Source organism: Lactuca saligna, chromosome 4, assembly GCF_052625555.1.
Source record: "Lactuca saligna cultivar CGN05327 chromosome 4, ASM5262555v1, whole genome shotgun sequence".
Classification (NCBI taxonomy): Eukaryota; Viridiplantae; Streptophyta; class Magnoliopsida; order Asterales; family Asteraceae; genus Lactuca; species Lactuca saligna.
Genome location: NC_136420.1, coordinates 91,670,197 through 91,680,056, shown reverse-complemented (window position 1 = coordinate 91,680,056; position 9,860 = coordinate 91,670,197).

Sequence of the window (9,860 nt, the reverse complement as noted above, 5' to 3'; positions counted from 1 at the left end):
CCAAAGCAAGTCCTGAGGCCCCAAAGATCCTGAGAAGTGCAATTCCCGAGCTGAAGCTATGCCCGCGAGGAGCCCAGTTTTTGTGAAGATCTTCTAGATCATCTTCTGATCAAGTGAGTGTGTGGTTACTTTCTTCTAACGCATAATTATGAAGTATTTTATACGAAATACGTGTTATGTGTATATTTTGTGGTTATATGTGTGAATGTATATTCACTTTCTACTTTCTCATAGATAGGATTTATTCTCTATGAAATACGTGTTATGTGTATGTATCTCATCTGTTGTTTGGAATATGTATTGAATAAGAATGCTATATAGGTTTTAAACTATGTATAAAAATATATATTTTTATCTACTAATATGTTGGGTAGAACATGGGTAGATAGTTGTGTGATAAACTTATGAGAGGCCTCGATGTTGTTTTTGATTCAATCATCTAACGGAGTTTAGATGACGACCACAAAATTTTCTAGACAGTCCTATGGAACGCTAGGTCCCTTGTGTTATTTACTTTAGGGACGTAAAGTAAGAATAACAGGAATGGGTAATTGGGTTATTGTTGGTTGATGAAAATTTAATTTAATCATTTATTGTGGGTTGAAATCCCTATATGCTTACCAGGCTCACAAGCCTGACCCACTCAGTTTCTTTGTATTACAGGAAGTGGCGTAACGGCATAAGATGGATGAATCATCAAGTTGTTTTGTTTACAAGTTTGTATATGTATATATTTGTCGAATGACTTGTAATGTTATCGTTTATGCTTTATGGTGTGTATCGGCATCCCGAGTTTTGATTATATAATGAAATTATAATTCTTTATGAAATGCTTTGGTAAAAATTATTTTATCACGTTTTGTTTTTGGGAATAAATTCGGCAACTCTTTTAATCAAATGATTACTCTGAAATCATTTTAAAAGCATAAATTAAACCAGTCTTTTCTGCCCATGATTTTGGGGATGTCATAGTTGGTATCAGAGCATTAGTTTAAGCGAACTAGGAATTTGTAGGATTTCTAGACTTAAACTTAAAATGCTAAGTGAAATTTTGAGATGTGTGTCTGTTATGTTTTAATCACAAGCACTAGTTTATTTTATGTCACACCCCCAAACCAAGGATGGTGGAAACGTCCGAGGGTGGAGGACTTCATGTACAGTATCACAACAACGAATATAATAGTGCTCAAAGTAAATACCACCAACATAAATATAATTGAAAAAGTTACACCAAAGTATATGTTTACATGATTCAAAGTCAATTACATTATGACGACAAAAATAAATTGTTGACGGTTTAATGTCCCATCCTCAAAGCGATGAAGTTTTCCTGTTTCACTGATTTCCTGAGAATACAAGTAGTTTTGAAAAGTGTCAACAATTAAGTTGGTGAGTTCATAAGAGTTTTGTTTGAAGTAGAAACCGTTTTCCTTGTAAAATCGATATAGTTTGATTTCTAGAAAATCCAATTTTTCTTAGTTAAGTGTGAATAGAAATATTCCTATATGATGCATTAATGAACCCTAGAATGACCCGTAGAGTTCCTCTATAATCGTCCAGCGTATATAAGTTATATAAGGTTTAAATTAGATAAAACGTTGAATATAGTGGGTTTGCCCTAGCTCCACAACCCAACGAGGAACAGCAGATGAGGCGGGCACCACCAATTCTAGGCCAATCAAGACTAAATTCTTATATGACTCAAACATATACGCTCAGCGACTATAGTTGAAGTCTAACAATTCTAGATGAAATATAGTTTGATTTCCAGAAAATCCAATATTTTCTTAGTTAAATGTGAATAGAAATATTCCTATATGATGCATTAATGAACCCTAGAGTGACCCGTAGACTTCCTCTATAATCATCCAGCGTATATAAGTTATATAAGGTTTAAATTAGATAAAACGTTGAATATAGTGGGTCTGCCCTAGGTCCACAATCCAACGAGAAACAGGAGATGAGGCGGGCACCACCAATTCTAGGCCAATCAAGACTAAATTCTTATATGACTCAAACATATACGCTCAGCGACTATAGTTGAAGTCTAACAATTCTCGATGAAGTATAGTTTTAATATCATAATAACTATCTTAAGTGAACCTGGTACTTTGTATCGGTACCCCCTTTTTGTATAGAGACCCGACACTTTGTATTTGTACCCCTTTTTGTATAGAGACCCGGAACTTTGTATTTGTACCCCTTTTTGTATAGAGACCCGACACTTTGTATTTGTACCCCTTTTTGTATAGAGACCCGACACTTTGTATTTGTACCCCTTTTTGTATATAAACCCAACACTTTGTATTTGTACCCCTTTTGTATAAAAACCGACACTTTGTATTTGTACCCCTTTTTGTACGAGTATGTTATGTAAATGATCATAAACTATACCTATTATATTTTATTAAATTGTTTGAAATGTATATGTACCCTAACTATACCTATTATAGTTTAGTATATTTCTTTGTAGTGTTTAAGAATCGCATTCTATGTAAGTCAAATGTATAGTACAATATAGCCATGTTTAACTTGCTTTGTTTTGTACTAATGATTATGATGGAGGATTCTTATAAATTCAGCAAGTAATTTCCTATTATATAAATATATCATAACAAGAAATACATGTAATATATGAAGTTATCAAAGATTTAACACTTTGTTCAACATGTTACAACGTGTTTTGATAGTTAGAAGCTGTTAATTAATTCTTAGTCTTTCAGCACTGTTTTAGAAAAATCATACGAAGTCGAAAACTAGATCCGTAAATTCCGAGAGTTCACAAAATGTGTCTAGTTTATTCATAATTTTTATCAAGATTTTTAATGACCTCAAATTTGGGTGAAAAAGTCCATAATCACAGACTGGTCCGGATTGGTGTTTGAAATGATAGGCAGTTTTGTAAAAATCACCATAAATTATAGAAAAATCATATGGAGATGTGCAAGTAGTCCTTTTAAAGCTAAAAACATGAACTATTTGCACCTTGTACAGTTTTGAAAACAAAAATGTTTAAGATGCCCAAAATAGTCCGTGAATGGAGTTGAACTTTTCTGATGAAGGCTGTTAGAAAAATTTAGTTATGTTCTTAGTGTTTTAACTTGTATTCCCCCCCTGAAAACTTGAGAAAACATGAAAATGTAGGGGTATGAGCTCACCTTTAGTGATTTCAGTGGATGGATGATGGAGAGAAGGCGTGTTCAACTCAAGAACACTTGTGTAAGATATCTTTGATTTGTGTGGAAATAAGTGAGATAATCACAAGGAGAATGGATTATGCTTACCAAATGTGGAAGAACACTTGATAATCAGCCTTGAATCTCGAGTTTGGTGGAGAAAATGTTTGAGAGAAAAGTGGTGTTTGATACTTAGTGAAATGAGGCAAATGAGAGAAAATGAGGAGAGCGGATGTTTGTTCCAGCTCTAAAAACGTGGGAATGGGTGGAAAATGAGTGCAAGGGACATTGAAGTGACTTAGGTAAGGTGGGGAGGTGTGGTTAGTCAAAGAGTGGGTGTGGGGTGGTTGCTTGTGACATTGGATAAGGCAAAGTCAACACTCCACCTTTAATAATTCACCCATTTGATTTTTATTATTTAGATAATGATTTTCATCAAAATATGTTTAAATTATGAATATTTAGAGTTTATTATGTTGAAATATAATTTCTAGAGAAAATCCCACTTTAAAATCACGAAAAACGGGCTTAAAATGTTAAAAATATCAAAAATGGGCTAAAAGTGACCAAATTCCGAATTCTAGCCGAGGTTCGGCCTTCTGCTGCTGAAACCGGGAGAGGAGAGGGCAGAAACCGAGAGGGAAGAAGAGGGAGAGTGGGAACCGAGAGGGGAGAAGAGGGAACAGAGAGGCGCGAGGAGACAGAGAGGAGAGAAGGAGCAGAGAGGCGCGAAGGGACAGAGAGGATGCGACAGAGAACAGAGACCGAGAGAAGAGAAGAGACAGAGAGGCAGAAGACAGAATAGAGACCGAGAGTAGGGAAGAGAACAGAGACCGAGAGTCCGAGTAGAGACAGAGAGGCGGAGGCCGAGAAGGAACAGAGACCGAGGCTCGGTCTCGCATGCCTCAGCCAACAGAGGCTCGGTTCTGGTCCTAAGAGGCCTCTCTTCTTGGTTTCGGTTCCTAAAGCTTATTTTTCACGTTTTCGCCCCGTTTTAAGCCGTTTTTGACCCGGTTAAGGGTCAGAATGACCCGAATGATTCTAAAAAGTTACGGGAACTTTTGAGAGAGATTTGGGAGAGATTTCACATACTTGGAGAGATTTGGGAGAGATTTGACATTCTTGGAGAGATTTCTCATACAAAGAGATATTTGAGAGAGATTTCACATACTTGGAGAGATTTGGGAGAGATTTGACATTCTTGGAGAGATTTCTCATACAAAGGGATATTTGAGAGAGATTTCACATACTTGGAGAGATTTGGGAGAGATTTGACATTCTTGGAGAGATTTCTCATACAAAGAGATATTTGAGAGAGATTTCACATACTTGGAGAGATTTGGGAGAGATTTGACATTCTTGGAGAGATTTCTCATACAAAGGGATATTTAAGAGAGATTAAGTGACAACGATTGAGAGAGGTTCCATGTGGGACAGTTGTGAGTGTCCGGCTTCACAATGCAAGGCTTGTAAATCCTGTTAAGCCTTGCTTAAGGATTTTACACACTCCCGATGAGTATGCAACATTGTTTTATCGGTTTGGCTTGCCACTTACCGCAATTTTTAGGTTAAGGAGATCTAGTTGTATGTACTTTTCGATTTATGATTTCTTATCAGAATAGCGAGTTGTTTAGTAAATACTGAACGTAAGTCCTAGTACACAAGGGTTAGTTGAGCTGACCGATTTGACTTGTTGACTTTATTTGACTTTGAATTGACCAGAATTTGACGGTTGTCACATCATCCCCCCGTTAAAGGGAATTTCGTCCTGAAATTTGCACTTCGAATGGGGACCCAATAATTTAGAGGAAACATGGGGGAAACTTTTCATAGTACAAGAAATTGATTATGGTGAGGAATAACTCGCCCGATGTCACATGATTATTACTATGCATGCTTTAATCGATGCTAGATTTAACATATAAAGAAATTAGGGATTTAAATGTCGATGTTAGAAACACGTACTGATATTTGCGGGCAGTTCCGGGGTGGTTTCTCCCTCGGTGATTGCAAGCACCCTTCCACCACCACCGGCATCTCTTGTTCTTGGGCATTCCCTTTTAAAGTGTCCCGTTTCTCCACACTTGTAACAGGTTGGGCTTACTCCAAAGCCAAGGACCTGGTTGATGGGTCGCGTTGGTGCCTTACAGAAACGAACATTGTGCACCTCTCTGTCACAGTTTTTGCAATGCATCTTTCGGCAAGCCCCAGTGTGATGGAAGTTACACTTGTTGCATTTCGGAAGGGTTCCAGCGTATGGTTTCATGGGAGTTGGCGTGGTGAGGGTTGTGGCAGCATGAACAGCAATGATCTGTTGCTTCTTAGCGAGGCCTTGGGTTGATTGGTCCTTCTTGTTGTCCCAAAACTTTCTTTCGTTGTTCCCTCCTCTTGCTTGGGTAAGGGTGCTTGTCATAGTGTCATGGTTGGCATGATGATCAATGAGTTGTTGTGCTAACTCCTTGGCACTGTCGAAGGTAGTTAGTCTTGAGGCCAGCACGTTATCTTGAATTTCGGGGGACAATCCCCAGAGGTATCGCTCCAACTTTTTGTCTTCCGGGGTGACCATAGCGAGACAAAGGAGTGCTAGATCACAAAATCGGTTGGTGTAAGTTGTAAGGTCGGAGCCTGCCATTCTGAGATTCCATAGTTCTTGCTCCAGCTTTTGCACTTCACCTCTTGAGCAATATTCCTTCAGCATCATCTTCTTTAAGTCCTCCCAACTTAACGAGTTAGCCACTTCAAGCGTAAGCGACTTAACTCTACCGTTCCACCAAGTGAGAGCTCTTCCGATGAAGGTGAATGTCGCGTACTTGACTTTGCTCGCTTCGGGGCAAGCACAAATCTCAAAGATTGCTTCGGTTCTCTCGAACCATTGAATTAGCACGAGGACACCCCCACTTCCATCGAAGGAATCGGGATTGCCATTTGTGAAGTCCTTGTAAGTGCATTCCTTTGTGCGTCCTGCACTATCCCCGTGGTTAGGGTTTGTGGCTCCAAATCCAGCACCACCAGTGCTATTTGTACCAATTTGCGACATTGCAGCTACCACGGCTGCTGTTACTGCAGCTTGGAACATTTCGGGATCAAACTGAGGAGGTGGCGTTGGAGGTGGTGGCGCTGTGCTGCCGGAAGGTCTGGGTCTTTTCCTTGGTGGCATCGTTCTGTCATGAGTTTGCAAAAAAAAATGATCAGATGGTAAGTTTCTACTAGTAAAGACAAGTCAGTTGTTATAGAATTAGATTTTTTCTGCATTATTCTCCGATTTATGAATGCCTTATATATAATTCATAAAGGAAGTCCATGTGAATGAACTTCATGAGTTAGTAGGTTTTGTGGTCTCTCTTAGATTTTTTTTCGCGATCGTTCTCAAGGCGATTGGTGCAGATCGTATGCTCTGAAGTATCTTGTTCTTCTGATCAAGTGAGTATGTGGTTACTTTCTTCTAACGCATAATTATGAAGTGTTTTATAAGAAATACGTGGTATGTGTATATTTTGTTGTTATATGTGTGAATGTATATTCACTTTCCTCTATCTCATAGATATGATTTATTCTCTATAAAATATGTGTTATGTGTATGTGTCTCATCTGTTGTTTGGAATATGTATTGAATGAGAATGCTATACAGGTTTTAAACTATGTATAAAAAAAATATTTTTATCTACTAATATGTCGGGTAGAACATGGGTAGATCTTTTTCTGATAAACAGATGAGAGGCCTCGACGTTGTTTTTGATTCAGTCATCTAGCGGAGTTTAGATGACGACCACAGACTTTTCTAGACAGTCCTGTGGAACGCTAGCAGGTTCACCACCTGTAGGTGTTAATGAAATTGGGTGTTCATTCGCTGTACTCCATCCCCCTCATGGTTTCCTTATTTGACATATATTATTGCTGGGAAACCGCCGAAGCATGTGTTGTCGCCCCGATGAAATATTCTTAGAATAGGTCCCTTGTGTTAGTTATTTTAGGGATGTAAAGTGAGAATAACGTGAATGGGTAATTGGGTTATTGTTGGTTGATGAAAATTTAATTTAATCATTTGTTGTGGGTTGAAAACCCTATATGCTTACCAGGCTCCCAATCCTAACCCACTCAGTTTCTTTGTATTACAGGAAGTGGTGCAAGGGCATAAGATGGATGAATCATCACGTTGTTTTGTTTACTAGTTTGTATACGTATATATTTGTCGAATGACTTGTAATGTTATCGTTTATGATTTTTGGTCTGTATCGGAACATGACATCCTGAGTTTTGATTTTATAATGAAAATACATTTCTTTATGAAATGCTTTGGAAAATATTATTTTATCACGTTTTGTTTTTGGTAACAAATTCCTCAACTCTTTTAATCAAAGGATTACTCTGAAATCATTTTAAAAGCATAAATTAAACCGGTCTTTAGAGACCGTGATTTTGGGGATGTCACAGGAGCCTTGGATTTTCCAGTATGGTTGTGATCTAGAAGTTATGTATGTAGTGGAAATTCATCCTGGGGATGTTTGAAGGTATCGTCAGTGTGTCGGGCTTTCCAGCCCGAGGATGTTAGAGCAGGTTCAACATGCATATGTGACTGCAGGGGAGAGCTCATGGGAGTTGCTCATGAGCTTAAGGATGTACCATCCTGTCAGCTCGGAAAGAAACGAGTTGGTTCCGAAAAGCAAAGCGGGATGAGTCCCAGAAGTGAATAGCAGCTTGGTACCGGGTCAGGACCCGGTGGTTTAGGGTGATATCTACCTTGGTATGGGTCAAGTGATTGTTGTGAATTGGAGTGATGAAAGTATCATCGGGTGATCATTGGTTACTAAGGGTTGTTATCAGAGAAAGAAGCCAGTCGCCGGCTTGAATCAGTTGTCGTAACTCTGGGAGGGAAGAGTTGGACTTTATAGAGGTCCGATAGCAGTGTTCGGAGGAACCTGGGTCAGTTGAGACCATGAGGTGTATTGAGGGAGTGTCATCTGGGATGTGTTGCCGCAAGCTTCGAGGATGAAGCCTAATTTATGTGGGGGAGAATTGTAACACCCAGAGTTCAGAAGTGCAAGTTCAAGGGTGCTTGGTGTAATTAAGGAGGATCGACTCGGAGAGTCCATGGATAGACTCAGCAATTCGAGTCGCGATTTTGGTCACGTGCTTACTGACCAACTCGACGAGTCGGCGACTGGACTCAGCGAGTCAGTGCTAGAATGAGAAACCCTATTTTCAGGGTTTGCACCCTATATAAGGAATCTTATGTTTTCCCCTCAGCCTCTTTGCTGCCCATTTGAGATCCAAAAAACCCTAATTCGTGAGGAAACTCAATCGTGAGTGAATTAGATCTTGGAGGAGGATCTTTGGTATTGAAGTTTGAAGGTTTGGAGGCCTGTATCAGGAAGCTTGGGGAGATCAGAAATGTACAGTTGGTTGGGCTCATTTCAGGGGTAAGGAACCATTTCCTTAAGCTATTTCTTCATGGATTCATGTATGGTGATTGATATGAAATCTAATTCGAGATAGAAGCTTGGATCTGAGGACGCTACTTCAGATCTAAGCTTGTGATGGTCCTATATGTCATAAAGCTCCTGTTTAACAGTTATTCGTGAAGCCCTTTTGTCCTTAGCTTTAGCCCTAGAGTGTTTTGAGCTTATATATCCTTGGTTTCATGTAAAGTTTGCAACTTTATGTGATGGCTAGGCTGTAGAAGAGTGGATCTATAGATTTGAGTCCCTACATGGCTTGAAAAGCCTCTGTATGGAATGAGAACTGAAGAGACTCGGCGAGTTCCATGGGTGAACTCGGCGAGTTGGATGAAGGTGGGCATGGACTCGACGAGTTGGAAGAACAACTCGGTGAGTCTATTGAAGATTTCCTTGGACTCGACGAGTTTGTTCTTGGACTCGGTGAGTCTGGTCGTGGAGTCCTAACCTTTCTGGTTGAACGGTGAATCGATGAGTCGAGGGATGACTCGGTGAGTGGAGCGAGAAGGGACTCAGAATTGTGGCACTCGGTGAGTCGACAGGGCGACTCGGCGAGTAGGATCACACAGGAAGGTGGACTTTGACTTTGACCAAGAGTTGACCAGTTGACTTCCAAGGGTATTTTGGTAATTATTAGCATTTATTGAGTTCATTCATTTGGTATTGATCAGTGGTGGAGTTCGTGTTGGAGGTTGGAGCAGCGTGATCTTATCTCTTCAGTCAGTAGTTGTAAGGTGGGTTATCCTCACTATATCGACAGGGTCTAAGGCACCAAGGTCGGCCCTTTATCGGATGGAAATTCGGGTAGTTGTTATGTTATTGCTTTGCTATATGTTTGCATCCTGGTATTTAGGATGGTATATGTTAGAGACCTGGTTAAGGTCGGAATCCTGGTATATAGGATGATGCTATGTTAGTGACCGGTTAGGTCAGTATCCTGGTTAGAGTGTGTTATATATGTGATATGCTAGATCGGTTGATTAGTGATGAATTGCTATATGATTATATGTTTATGTGCACATGGTTGGTTAACTAGGGTTGGGTTGAGGTGGGTCCTGCTTTGTGCCGTAGGCCAACATACCCAGGCGGTCCAAATATCCTGAAGGCCCAGCGAGCGATCCGGATAGGCTGTAGGCCCCACGAGGGCGGACAAGACGTGCCGAGGCTCGGAGATTGGACCAGGTCGACTGAAGGCCCGATGCGGGTAGACCAGTCATACTGTAGACTCAGA